This window comes from Eriocheir sinensis, chromosome 14, assembly GCF_024679095.1.
Source record: "Eriocheir sinensis breed Jianghai 21 chromosome 14, ASM2467909v1, whole genome shotgun sequence".
NCBI lineage: Eukaryota > Metazoa > Arthropoda > Malacostraca > Decapoda > Varunidae > Eriocheir > Eriocheir sinensis.
The window spans coordinates 13,676,477-13,690,933 of record NC_066522.1 but is presented as its reverse complement, the minus strand read 5'-3'; the positions used below and the strand labels follow the sequence as shown (position 1 = coordinate 13,690,933).

General features: G+C 39.2%; 1 long non-coding RNA gene across 2 annotated transcripts; it reads left to right on the top strand.

Annotated features, from left to right (window-relative positions):
- Positions 1 to 230: 230 nt before the first annotated feature.
- On the top strand, positions 231 to 12,642 carry LOC126998514 (uncharacterized). 2 transcript variants are annotated; one of them, XR_007752907.1, is made up of 3 exons: positions 590 to 1,000; positions 6,877 to 7,042; positions 7,140 to 12,642. It is a non-coding gene; the product is annotated as an uncharacterized LOC126998514 (long non-coding RNA). The 2 variants fall into 2 exon arrangements; XR_007752906.1 differs by having other exon boundaries at positions 231 to 1,000; positions 6,877 to 12,642.
- Positions 12,643 to 14,457: the final 1,815 nt, after the last annotated feature.

The window sequence follows — 14,457 nt, the reverse complement described above, 5'->3', positions numbered from 1 at the left end:
TCATTTCTAAGCTTCTCCTCATCCATTTCTCTCAAAGAGTTGGCTAATTCATTTTTTGCACCCACAAAGTTTGTTCCTTGATCTGATCTTGATTTTAGTGTAGTATTTTTCCCTCATGGGTTACATTACATGGTATTGTCCCATTGAATTTTAAATTGCTAAAAAAATAAAATATGTATTTGGACTATATAAATGTCATGTATGCTTGGATCTAGCTATGCCTATATGGTACTGGTCCGCAGATTTTTTTTCACTTGCTCGACTGGTCCGTGGCTTTGAAAAGGTTGGGAACCACTGCTCTGGGGCATTACGCCACTTGACCTGCTGTACCGTAGTTTTACAGACAGACCCCTTACCGTAGGATCTATGTGGTCTGGACATCTATGTAAATCTATGGAAGTCTTCCTATCCCCGTCCTCCCTCTTCAGCTATTTTGAATTTCCCTCTCTCTTCCTGCTCGTTTTTCACCAATCCCTCCCTCTTGCAGATTCATTTTCTTTACTCTTCCAAATGCTTTTTGTTTTTATTTCCACTTCCCCGCTAGTAAATACAATAAAATAGGCATTGCAGGTAACATTCCATAAGCCGGAGTTAACGAGCGGCGTCAATCTGTCAAGAGGTAGAGGTAGACAGCCCCCTGAAACACGGCAAAAGGAGAAAAGCAAAGCGCTATTAAAGATAAATAGTATAACGCCAGTGGGAAGCAGAGTATGTTAATGAGCAGAAGAGAGAATCAAGAGGAGGAGAAGGACCTACGAAGCTACAGAAAGCAATAGAGATTAAAAGAAGAAGGGGGCGAGACAGGCAGGGAAGAAGAGCTGGACGGCACGCACAGGACCAAGCAGCAGAGGGAGAGGAGGTCAGCACCCACCAAGAACACCAAACAGAGAATAAGATAGACTAGCATCGCATTACAAGACTCAAGAGGAAGGTTAAGGTCTTGTTGCTACTGATGGCAGGACGAGCTGGTGCTGGTGACGGCTGGTAGTGTCAAGGGAATGTAAGGATGTTTGGCCTTGTTTTGTCAGTGAAAGCCGCATAGATATACCACCCTGACCGTTCCTGTTGATATAGCTGTAGGTTACAACTCCAGGTCCATGGGCTGGGTTTTATTAGTCAAGGCAGGTTTTAGTTATAGCAATGGCCAGACATGTAGGTTTTACTCATGGTTGTAAGTATAGGTAGAATTAATGATCCATGCCACTGCTTGGGGTCCACTTGTCTGTTGTCTTATAATGGTGACTGCTAAGAACAATGATATGCTTCTATTTTACTGGTATATTTTTATCAAAGATTGCACACTTAGGTAAAGATTCGTTTTAGGTCCGTGCCAGTATCTCATAATCTACTTTATGAAACATCACTATCTCTTCACATATCTTTTCTACAAACCTTCAACAGTCATGGAAACGCTTTGAAAATCCAATTGAAGGACTTTTTTTTTACTCTTGAAAATAGGGGATAATGTTTACGAAAGCGCGTCGCCTCCTCTGGCGGTGGCCGCAGCGATGCTGCAGCCGCTACAGCCGTAAAATAGCTCGCAGAGGGTTTAGGGTCGGGGAGCATATTTAAACTACTCCAACCGAACTTTACGACCTACTAATGGGGGGGCTGTGCCCCCCTCAACCCCCCCTTCTAACCCCCCTGGACCCCCCCCCCACATGTATATGTGACTTATTTCAGCAAGGTACTTATTTCAGCAAGGTATTTCTCGCTCAGCCGCCGCCAGAGGAGGCGACGCGCTTTCGTAAACATTATCCCCTATTTTCAAGAGTAAAAAAAAAGTCCTTGAATTGGATTTTCAAAGTGTTTCCATGACTGTTGAAGGTTTGCAGAAAAGATATATGAAGAGATACTGATGTTTCATAAGGTAGGTAATGAGATACTGGCATGGACCTAAACCGAGTCTTAACCCACACTTATTTTGCTGTCATAACTCTTGGGGATTATTTAGCAGAAAGATAGGTATCTCTTTATCACCAGAAAACAGTTACGAATGCACTAGAGCAAGTTTATCGCACATCACAGAAATTGGTATTAAGACTTGCTGTTGGAAAACATAACAAACACTAGCAAAGATTATCAGGCTGTCTTGACCCCTGAATCAGCCATTTCAACCTTGGGGTCTATTTGTAAATTAACAGAACTCCACCTTAACATAATGGATAGTAACCTATTGTTGATAATAGAGTATTTTATCACCAAACTCACTAGGGCTTACATAACCTTTTTGGTAAAAAATACTATTGGTATGGAAAAGCATCATATTTTACTCAGAAATCAATAGTCTGCATCTCTGAAATAAAAAGCTCAAGTCTGCTTAATAGACAAAGTGTTGCCCTATTACATTTTGACTTTACTCCAAAATGATACTAAACTCATTCCAGTGGTTGACATGTTTTTAACTTACTGAGCATCAATGATAACCACTTCTAACACAAATCACTCTTTTCTGAGATTTAAAAACTTATTTTAGTGGTAACAGGTCACTATTTCAGAAGTGAGTTTTACTGTCTTTACTTATGACAGATGTCTAAGTGGCAAGAGGTTATTACCCTCTGTTAGGTTAATACAGGGTTCACTCACCTGGTTTACTCACCTGGTGGGCTTCCCAACTCAATGTCAGAAAAGACACACTCCACAGTTGTATCAGTCTTAAATCATGATATCATAAAAGTAAGGACAGCATCATGTATATAGGCTGGAAAATGCCTCATATACAGTAAAAATTACCCAGAAATTAAGAGTTAGTTGGGCATGCCATGCAAAAACCTATTCGGTGGTTAATACATCTGTGCTGTTTCTCTCTCACTCCTCTACCTACCAACTAAAATTCTTTGACTATTTGAATTCTAAAGTGGAGCACATCTGACCCTCTCTCTCCTCGGCTGAAATCTCATCCTAGGAGATTTTCAATGTTCACACCAGCTTTGGCTTTCATCCTTTCACCGATCCTGGTGAACAAGCCTACAACAACTTTCATATCCTCAACGACCCAGAGCAGTTGGTCCAGCACCACGATTCCTTCCCCGATCTTCCTGGAGATCGGATCAACATTCCTCTTCTCTTCCTTCCAAACCCTTCTGCTTATTCTGTCAAACTGTTCTCTCCGTTGCCCTCCCCGATCACAATCTTATTTCTGCATCCTGTCCTATCACCCTGTACCCCTGACCCTCCACCCAGCTTGGCGATGCTTTTTTATTTTGCTTCAGCTGGGGTGGGACGACCCGATTTTCCGATTTTTTAATGATTATTGCTTCCAGGATAGAGGATAGAGATCCTCTGTGTGTCACTCATCGCGCATTCTCTCGTGATTGGAATGGAGGATTCTCGTTTCGTTCTTTCTCTCTTTTCTCTTCTACTCTAAAAAAAAAAGCTTAATGGTTGTCAACTTGTCAGAGATAGAGAGGTAAAAAGAGAGGAAAAAAACCAGACCAATTCTTCAAACTAATGCTAATTATTAACTTTCTATCTCTGCCGTAAAAATCTCTCAAATCTATCAAAAAAATTAATCATTAAATTAAAAAATGCAAAACCTTTTCTTTCTCTCTTCTTCTTCTTTAACTCTGGCATCAAAAAAAACCCTCCTTCTTTTCCCTCCTTCCACTTCTCCCTCTCTCCTCCCCTATCTCCTGACATCACTGCACACTCTTCTAAGGCTCTACTCTCTCAATTTCTTCTCTAAAAACTTCCTTTGGGCCCTCTTCTGGGCATATTCCTCCTCCCTCTCCCCCTCCCCCTCCCCTCTGTTGTTGCTAAGCCTTCCCTTCTGAATGATGTTTTCTATGCCTCTCTGCCCCTCCTCCTCAGAAGGAAGGCTTATGGGATGGGATGCTCTGCCCCTGTCCTTCTAAAAAACTGTCTTCCATGTGGTCGCCCCTGCCCACTTCCCTTTGGCTCTGCCTCTACCTTCTCCTGTTCCTCTTTGGCTGGACTTTTGCTTCCTACAGCCTGTACCTAAGAAGGGTGACCTCAAAATACTGTCCTATGTACTTTTTTGCTTTACTTTTAGCTTTTTGTTTTTTCTTTTTCTTTAGATTCAAAAGCACCTTTCTCTTTTGATCGCTCCTCTTCATCTATCTGTATGGGTTGATGGGGTTCTTTATGGGGTTCTCTACTGGTGATCTCCCTCTCTTAACTTAACTGACTCTTGGTCATCCTCTCTTTTTTGCTCAGTGAAACTTTTATCAGTTGCTTTCAAATTTTTTCTTTTGATCTAGGGTTTCTCTTTTTTTTCTTTCCTAAACTACCCTTCTTTCCTTCTCTCTGTACCTTTATCTTTTCTTCTCTTCTTCTATTCTTCTTTATGTCTCTCTTAGGTGGTGGTCTTTCCTCTCTGTGTCTATTCCCATGGTGTCCACAGGGTTCTCCATTCTTCCTCTTCTTTTTGTTGTTCTTTTTGATCCTTCCAAAACTTCTGTCCATATCTTATCCTATCCCCATGATTCCGCCCTTCCATTCCTCTTAATACTTAATTCAAGAAAGCTTGACCCACTTTCTTTTAAGAACAGACCAGGCTGGAGGCTGCAGAGCAACAGCCTCAGACCTCACTTACTATTATTTCCGAGAGGGACCTGGTCTCCTTCCAAAAACTAAAACACTCAAAACATCCTATCCCCTCCACACAATCTTCCAAACAACAACCCCCCTTCTCTTTTTTAACACCCAGCTCACCACCTCCTCAAACACTAACAATCTTCTCGGTCTTCATACTTCAAAAAATCACTGAAAACTCATATCTCATCTCTTACTGTCTCAGCTCTTCCTTGGGCTGGTGTTCTGTGCTGTCTTCTTCTTCCCTGCACAGTTGCCTGCCTCCATGCCATGGGCCTTGTCCCAGTCTCTCTGGACATGCTATGTGGGGGGCACACTCACACAGCCACTCTCTCCAGAGGGCTCTCTTCACCTGACTCATCTCTCTCCCTCCTACTGATAGTCTTCATCATTTTCCTCTTCTTCATATTCTTCTCTCTTTCTCTTCTTCTACTCTCTCTCTTCACGCTCCCTCCTCTTCTGCCCTTCCATGCTTCATGCCTGCCCTCCCCCATGCACGCTCCCCTCCCTTTCCCGCCATGCAAACCCCTTATGCAAGAGTTAACCAGCATCTTCACTCTTTCATCTCACACTGGTAAACTTGGAACCTCCTGCCTACGACTTAAACTCTTTCAAGAGGAGGGTATCAGGACCTCTCTCCTCCAACTGACCCCCTATCTTTCCACCACCTCTTTTTTTTCTTTTTAGAGTAGGTGAGTTTTTTTTATTATTAATGTTTGCTTTTTGTGTGCCCTTGAACTGTCTCCTTTGCTGTAAAAAAAAAAAAAAAAAAAAAAAAACTTACAGAATATCACAGAGATGGTCTGCAAGAGTTGAAATATTCTTGAATATAGACAACACTCTGGAGCAAAGAGTTCCATACATTTATGTCTCTAATAATGGAGAACCTCTTAATATCTAACCAGGAACAGACACAGAAGTTTTTGTTTTTGTGTCCCATATTATAGGTGACAAGTGAGAAAAAAAAGCAAATCTTAAGATCTAATTGAGCAGCAGCTATGAAAGTTGTCAGTAATCAATCATGTCATGCTGATATATCCCCGGCCTTGCACAGAATACAAATTGAGGGCTCTTAGACATTCCAGATCAGCAAGATTTTTCATGTCATTTATCTGTTTTTGGTCTTCATCCTTTCTTTTTACTTCTTCCAACAATCTCATATCACTTGTGTGTCCTATATTTCACACCCATGAAAAATATGGCACTCCTGTATATAAGTCTTATGTAGGTGGAGTAGAGAGGTGACATAAATGAAGTGACTTTATGTGCTGTCAGCCTGAGGATGTTTTCAGCTATTTCACCAGCTTTGTGCACAACATATTACATGTTGGTGAAACTTTAAGGAAGAATCAAAATGGATGCTTTGATCTTAAGCAGCTTCTTTTATGGGGCTTGGCATGCCCTTGAGAAATCAAGACTTGAAATACCCAGTGGTACCCAGTCTATTGGCCTACTGTAGAATCTTGCTAATATGCACACTGAGAAATTCATTGGGATTCCCCAGGAACTAGTTACACCATGCAGAGTATCAATATTTGCCAGTTTAAGAAAATACAAAGTGGCAGCGCATGGGTTCAGTGTTGGCCAGCTCTGCCATCTTGATGTTATAATTTTAAGTTTTACCTAGATTTTTATTTCATCCAAAACCTGGTAACCATTTACATTTCAAATCATTATTTTTAACCCCCATCCCCCATACAAAAACTATCAGTTTATTTCAGATGGATCCTAGTGACTACTAGTACATAAAATTCCTCAAAACCTATATCTAAAAAAAATAATTAATCCTTGGAGATGATGACTATTACTGGCAGAAGAGGAGGTGAAGGATTACAGCACATGCCCCAAATTTTCATATGATGCTGTAATGTGCTTATTGTATATAAAGGAAAACATACTGATGTGTTTTTAATTGAACTCCACCGCAGAGAGTGTGAACACTTTTGTCACATTGCTTGAAAACAAAGGAACAGATCAAGTATTATTTCCTCCACCTTCTTAATGACACACATGCACATACATACATCTCCAGCAGGTTAGCATGCTTCCTTTGAAACTAAATAGGTTAATGATATGTAGTGCAGTAATATTCATTATGATTATCATTTCAATCCATATCATTACTTTTAACTTGATTATTATGTTATTAGAAAGTGTTCACAATGATGGAGGGCTGCATAGCTTTAAATTTAGCCTAAAAATAACATAGCTGCACCACCATTGTGCTTTCCATTCTATCCTACCCCTGACCTAATTGTACTTTATTCCTTATAACCAATAACTCACACTGTTTTGAACTAATGTCACTCTTTTCAATGACAGCCAAGAAGAAAATGGAAATGGTAGTCACTTACGACAAATTCTTCTCGAAATCTCAGCAACACCAGCAAGATCCTCAGTACAGTACAGCGCAGCAGGCCTTCAGAGCACCAGATATCCCTCAGGGTGTTCTGACCTCCCATAATGCATAATAAGTGGGCTTTGCAAAGTGAGTAAAGAGTATTTTAACTTAATAGTATTTTGAGACTGTGCTCAAAACAAAAATCCAGTGAAATAATATGAAATGGCTTTATGTTTGACTACAGCACCAAAATCTCACACCTCTGATGAAGTTACTGGAGAGCAATTCTTGCCCCACTGAGTGGAACAGAAACTGAAGCAAAACACATCACACTGACCACCGTTACCCAGCCTCCAGCATGGCATGAGCAAAGGCAGTACTCCAAGCCACAGCTCAAGTGTGCAAACATAGGACAGGATGGAGGAAGTGAGGCTTTTTAAGTGTGAGGAGTGTGGAGAAGTTGTGAAAAGTAACAGTAGACTCATCCAACATTTGCTGTCCCACCGAGGAGCCACTGTGTTTTGCTGTGAGGAATGTGAGGAAGTTTTTCTCAGTGAAAGCCAGCTAGACCAACACACATCAGCCCTCCACACTGATAATGCCCTGAGTTTTGAGTGCAATGAGTGTGGAAAATGCCTCAGCAGTGAAAGGACTTTAAAAGCACACCTAGTCATGCATTGTGAAGAGAAAGATTTCAAATGTTTAGAATGTGGGAAAGAATTCACCTCAAGAAAGAATCTGACACAGCATCTTAGGGTTCATAGTGAGAGAGAGTTTGAGTGTGAGGATTGTGGTATTCAGTTCAAATGGAGAGGTGACCTCTTGCGACACAAAAGAAATATTCACAGTGGAATAGCAAATTACGTTTGTAATGAATGTGGCAAAGGCTTTGTCCGCAAGAGGCATCTTGACCGACACATAAACTATAGCCATGGTGAAGATACAAAAGTAACAACTGAAGTAAGCAGTTTTACTTAGAAAATTAGGAGGCAGTATATAGCTAATACTCAAAATATAGAGATAAAAAAATTAATCTTCTGAAATATTACATAACCAATGAACTGTTTACAAAAAATAAATACATATGCAAAGTCAAGCATATATATTCATGTTTTTGACAATAGGTGCCGTGCACAATTCGTCAAGTTCAAGCTCGGGCCGAGCTCTGGAGGACCAACAAAACAAAACTTTTCTTCTTTTGGCCTGTTCTGCTTTGTATCACTTCCCTCCTTTTGTGACATGCTGGGGTGTAGCAATAAACCGAACAAGTTCCCCGATATGTCATTCTACAGACTACCAGCTGTGGACAAGAAACAGGGATTGAAAGAAGAGAAAATAACACGAGAGCATTGAGGACTGTCGAGACACAGTTGCTGGCAACCTGTCGTTGGGTTGCCAGCCACTGCTCTCAGCTTTCTCGTGTTATTTTCCCTCCTTTCAGTTCCAGTCTCTTGTCCACAGCTGGTAGTCTGTAGAATGACTCATCAGGGAACTTGTTCTGTATATTGCCGCACCCCGGCATGCCACAAAAGGATGGCATTTAGGCAAAAAGACAGTCTTTCAGTATCAATGGAGGGGCGTGGTGGCTTCAGAGCCCCGTTGCGATGTGTGAACAGTTACTCTCGTGCACGGCACCTATACAAGGTTGTTGTACTACCTTAGGGTGGACTTTACACTTAACTCTGCACTACTGCAACTACTACCGCATGGATGTAGCTTTTTATGACTAAAATATGTACCGGTAATTTCTGACAGAAAAAGACATGATAACTGTATTCACAACATAGAAGACTATAAATTATCTGAAGGTGTGATTGTTGGAAGAAGGGCAAATGAAGGTACTGACATTATCTAGTCATGTGTCATAATGGTAAAGATGTGAACATAGGGTTTAGTGTGTGATACAAAAGCATTCAAAAGTGATCTTAAGAAAAATGATACATTTGAAATTTGAAATTTTGCAAATTGTCTTCAAGATGTGTGGATGAGTCAAAGTTGTTTAGAGTATGAAAGTAATAACTGAGAACATGAAGATTGTTTGGTCCATCAGTCATTAAATGAGCACCTGCACTAAAGCCAGCTGCTTCTGCTTCCCACTTCAGTTACCTAGACTCCTAGAGCACCTGGAGATTTTGAGTGTTAGAGTCACAAATTATTATTTTTAAAAGAATTCTGGTATTTTTTGAGGTATTAATATTTTTGTATTTTAGAAATTCAATATTTTACTGTACTTAAGTGTTGCAGTTCTTAGCAGGCTCATCTAACAATTGAAAGTGTTCTGGGTTTTAATTCTGGGTCAAGCAGAAGTACCATGGCTGGGCCTCTGAACCCTTCAGTTTATACAATTGAGAGCTCATAGAAGCATATCTCTGGACCTCACAGGTTGATATTTAAATAAGTACTGGAACTCTCATATTAATGTTTAGTGTCATTCTTTTATCATTTACAAGAAAACAAATAATTTCAACATGAAATTTAATGGTGAAAATAAAGGGCACAACTTTATCTTATAAGTAAGAGCATACACATGAGTGTGTAGCACATGGTAAGTGTAGTGAGTTATGCTCAGTGCCTGCAGCTAAACAATCAGTATTGAATATACTGCATACAGGGAGGGGTAAAGTTTAGTTCCATGAAACAAAAATGCATCTCATATTTGGGATTGGGTACAAAAGGTGACCACTGCCAGTGGTGATTACATAACCATATGCCATTAATCAGCTAAGCTTACTTCAATAGTGACTTAACTTTTTTGCTAACTTTGGAAACTTAGCTGGCCAATTAGCTTCCCCTGGATTTATGTTCACTAAGTCTGCTAACACAACTCATACAAGTTTGTTGCTGTCTTTTGTGGGTGTTTCTCCAATGGTCAGTGAGGCATGGTTAGCTAACTATGTGTAAACATGACAAAACGTAACTAACATAGCAGTGGGTGGGCAGCATGTGTAATTCTGCAATTCTAAGTTCAGTTCACTTACAATTTTGTCAGGTCACAGACACATTGCTTTGTCAGTGACAGCAGTGTGCTTTATTATCATTATGGAAAGTGACAGCAATTTTGTTTTACTTGAGGATATTAAGCATGTTGAGGAGCCTACAGCAGCTGTGGGAGAGGCAAAGGCCACTCAGACTGAGGAGAGTGAGAGCCAGGAGTCTCAGAACATATGGTCCCATCCAGAGGATTATCTTTTCTTAACTCAAGGAAGAAGAGGAATGCCAACCTCTTGTACTTATAATTTCATTTGTTCATATAATTATTTGTTGGCACATTGATCATCTGAGTTTAGCATACTACATATATTTTTGTACAGCTCTATGTCTAATTTATTATTATTAGTAGTAGTAGTATTGTTATTATTATTATTATTATTATTATTATTATTATTATTATTATTTTTATTTTTATTATTGTTAATTGAGATGAGATCCATGAAAGAACATCAAGAAAATAAAGAATTGCTACAGTATAGACACAGTCTCCTCAGTAAGCCAACATCATTATGAAAGATATGAGACTGGGACAGCAAAGTGAGGAGAAAAATAAAAAAGGGGGAGGGCAAAAATAATACCTAATGAGTTAATAGTGGGTGTTGATTTTTTTATTTAAACTTATCAATGTCATTAAGAGAAACAATCTTATCTGGAAGTACATTCCACATAATCAAATTTGGGATGAGCGGGAAAGTTGGCCAGTTATGCAAAAAAATAGTGGAAGAGCGTGCTCATTACATTTTCAACTGTGGCGTATTCGGCAAATATAGGCTGAAATTGAGTGTAATTCATTGTGAAGAGGGTGCTCATTGTTATGAAAAATCTTAAAAAACAAGGTCAAAGCACCAACTATTCAATGATGACAAATTTGCATATTGAGGTTGGGTAGTAGAAAGTATAAGTTAAATGAACACTAAAAATTTGAGTTGAGAAAGAGGAGCTGATATCCAAACTGGACCACCGTACTCAAAAAAGGGAAACATAAAGGAAAAAAATTAAAATAACAAGCTACAACATATTAAGACCTATCCTTATTATCAATCAATGCCCAGCAAGCATTTCTCGCTATGTGTATTTCACTTGCTTCTCAAGCAGTGTTACCAGATGGAGCAGTTTCTGACAGGCTCCACACTATAGGACAGTGCCTGGCAGGCATTTGCCAGTCTGTCAGGCATGCCTGTCAGTACAGTCTGTTGGGCATGCTCCTCAGCACAGTGTCAGGCATGACCGATAGAGTTACAAAAATGTTTCCAATGATGGCCATTTCACTTGTGCTCAGTAGTGTTGACAGGCTGGTTATGAAGCTTGAGAGTGTTAATTGAAGGGTTGCTTCCCTTGACCAGTGTTGTTTAGCTACCTCCACATTATCAGGCAGTTCCCATGTGTTGTACACTTCAGTGTAGCATAAAATAGCAAAATAATGCATAACAGACAGCTCCTTTTGGTTTAAAACATGTGTAATTGTACACGTGTAGCCTTGTGATAGTTTGAGTGTGCTGCCGTCCACAAATTGGGACCCCCAAATCTCGAGGCTTCAACCCAGGTGGCATTGAGGGCAAAGCCCGCTGGTCAAGCAGGGGCACTTTGATGGTTTGCCTGTGGATTCCCTGCTTCTGTCATCATCTCCACTCATGCCCTCCACCCTCAATCCAAATGTGTGTATCAGAACGGGATTTGGTAACAGTGTTTGCCTGTTGGGCACTGCCCGATAGTGTGGCCTTAAGTTTCAGCTCTACTTCTCTTTTAAGGAGTTTAGATTAAAAGCAAAAAAACAAACCAAAGGTGAATTCACCTAATTAAAGTTTAATGCTAGCATTAGTTTCCACTAAATTTTTAGCAGGTTAGCATTAGTTAAGCAAACTTTTTATTTTAGTGGATTAATGCTTTACAAAGCTATCATTTATTTACCTGTGCCCACTACTGATCACTGGTAGATTTGAGTAAGAGTTTGTAAGTACATAGGGAAAAGTGAAAGTGACTAGTACTATGAATGAATCAGGTTATTGTACATGTTTAATTATAGATAGAAACTTGTGTATGGTATGCAAGTAAATGTCCATTAACTCTTTTGCACCTGTAAATATAAACAGTTACCCATTGCAATATGGGTAACTTATGCAACAGCAAAGTTGACTGGTTTTGTATAAACTTACTTTCAGATACTGTCTAGAAGTAGATAAATTTGAGTCATTGTAATACTGTAACTCAGAGTATCCAGTTTTCAAGGCATTTTATTCCATCCTCATGGAAATTTCATGGAAAAATCATCTCTGGTGCCATGGATGAATGTCATGAGAAGATTGTTCATTGGGTTTCTAATAGTTTGGAAATTGTTAGGTTGTTTGGTTCTTATAGTATACATGATCATCCAAATTCAGATAATATGTAGTATTACATATGAGGCATCTAGAACTCGAGGGGCGAACACTCCAACATGGCGTATTTTGAGTTTTCGCCGGATTACGCTCGATGGAAGCACTGTACAACCCTCTATGAATGCGAAAATGGGAAATTTGTCTCTATGGCCCAGTAGAAGGGTGGTGAGGGTAGCGTGAGTTTGCCTGTCCGCAGAGTGTATGAAGTAGGCTGTATCAGGTCTCTTAGGGCAAAGAGCACTAGTAAAACACTCATAAAACACCTAAATATGGGAATTTTGTTTTGAAATTTAAACTGGCTGTTAGTTACATCGTGTTCTTTTGATTTTCTGAGTTTGGATTAAATCAGATAATACACATGCATTAATAAAAAAAAAATACCCTTACGTGTTTCATTTGGATTTTTTTTTTTTTTTTTTTTTTTTTTTTTTTTAATAGCACAATTACATACACACACTGATTGCATTGAATTTCTCTAGCTAAATACTTTCTATTGATGTATGATGATATTGCTGTGTGTGTTTTTCATTATTTTTTTTTGCTATACTTGACTTTAAAGGCCTGTAGCTCAAAACTACGAAAGTGGCTTGTTCGCCCTTTGAGCACTAGACACTATATATATATATATATATATATATATATATATATATATATATATATATATATATATATATATATATATATATATAGATAGATAGATAGATAGATAGATAGATAGATAGATAGATAGATAGATAGATAGATAGATAGATAGATAGATAGATAGATAGATAGATAGATATGAGCACCGAGGCCACGCACTGCTACAGTGTATGCCCCCAACTTTACCTATATATATATATATATATATATATATATATATATATAGATATATATATATATATATATATATATATATATATATACACACACACACACACACACACATACACACAATATTAATTAATGACTGCTGACAGCCATTGGAAATATCCAGGAAGCTGATTTAAAAGCTTCTTTAATGTTTCTTGGAGATTTTCATGTTCATTACACCGATGGTTTTTATCATTCTCTCCCATAGGTCAGTTATTGTGTAGAGCCACCCAAGGTCTCACTAAGTTATCAGGCTGTGGTCAGTATGTGTCAGTCCCAACTCGTATTTTAAGGGAACTGTCCGGGGGATGGTTGGAGGTACGGCATTTGACATTTTTGTCAATATTATTGAGACTAGCTTCTCCGTGCCAGATATTTCTATTTATCAAAAAGCTGATCTTAAATACCATTTATAGTAATAAGATCAATCAAGATTTAAACTCATTGAATGATAAATACAATATTTTTCATGATCACATTTTCATTAAAAAAAAATCCATGAAAAAAATTCGTTCAGTGAAGAGTGCAACAAGCTGGCCAGTGAAGTGGTTGGCACGTCTAGCTACGGATCCACGGGCCTGCTGGGTTCGAATCCTGGCCCGGGCAGTTGGCGCTCAGGCTCTCTTCCGGGGATGGTCGATAAATGGGTACTGGGGAAGACAGACTATGGTAACCCGAATGTCACATTAATTGTCCCTGTGCCCCGGGGTAATGTGTTATTTCATAGAGGCTCAAATGTCTATGTGACGGAGATGAGCAGTTGTTGCACATACCCCCAACATATGTCCCTTCAAAAGAGGACCCATGGAACTTTGAAAAGATATCCTGTGATTCGGTTCATTCGGAAAGCAATTCAATGAACCATTTGGCCATACATGAAAAAGTACATGGAAATAACCTTTACAACGTGATACTGTCAAGAACCATTACTGTATACCCTTTTTATCCAGTGAAAATGTTGCGAGGCGTAGAAATTTATGAAGCTTTGACGGAACATGAGCCGGAGTTAACGAGCAGCAGACCGGTGTTCGTGAATTAGCTCAGACGCAAAATAGCTCGCAGAGACGATCAACTTGATACTTTTTCTATATATCACTCACCGCTATCGTTTACTTGTCATGTTTCGGCTCCATTACAACACTATTAGTCAGGACATTGCTTTATAACAAATGATTGGGCAGATTTTAGAAAGAATTATTCCTCGTTGATATTCACTCAGTTCCCGCTTGTTTGATATGTTGGTCTGGTGTGTTGTTTTCTTGTCGGCAATATCAATCATCACAAAGATCACAGATGGACAAACTACAATGATACCAGGCTCAATAATGTTTTCCTGCAGTGTGC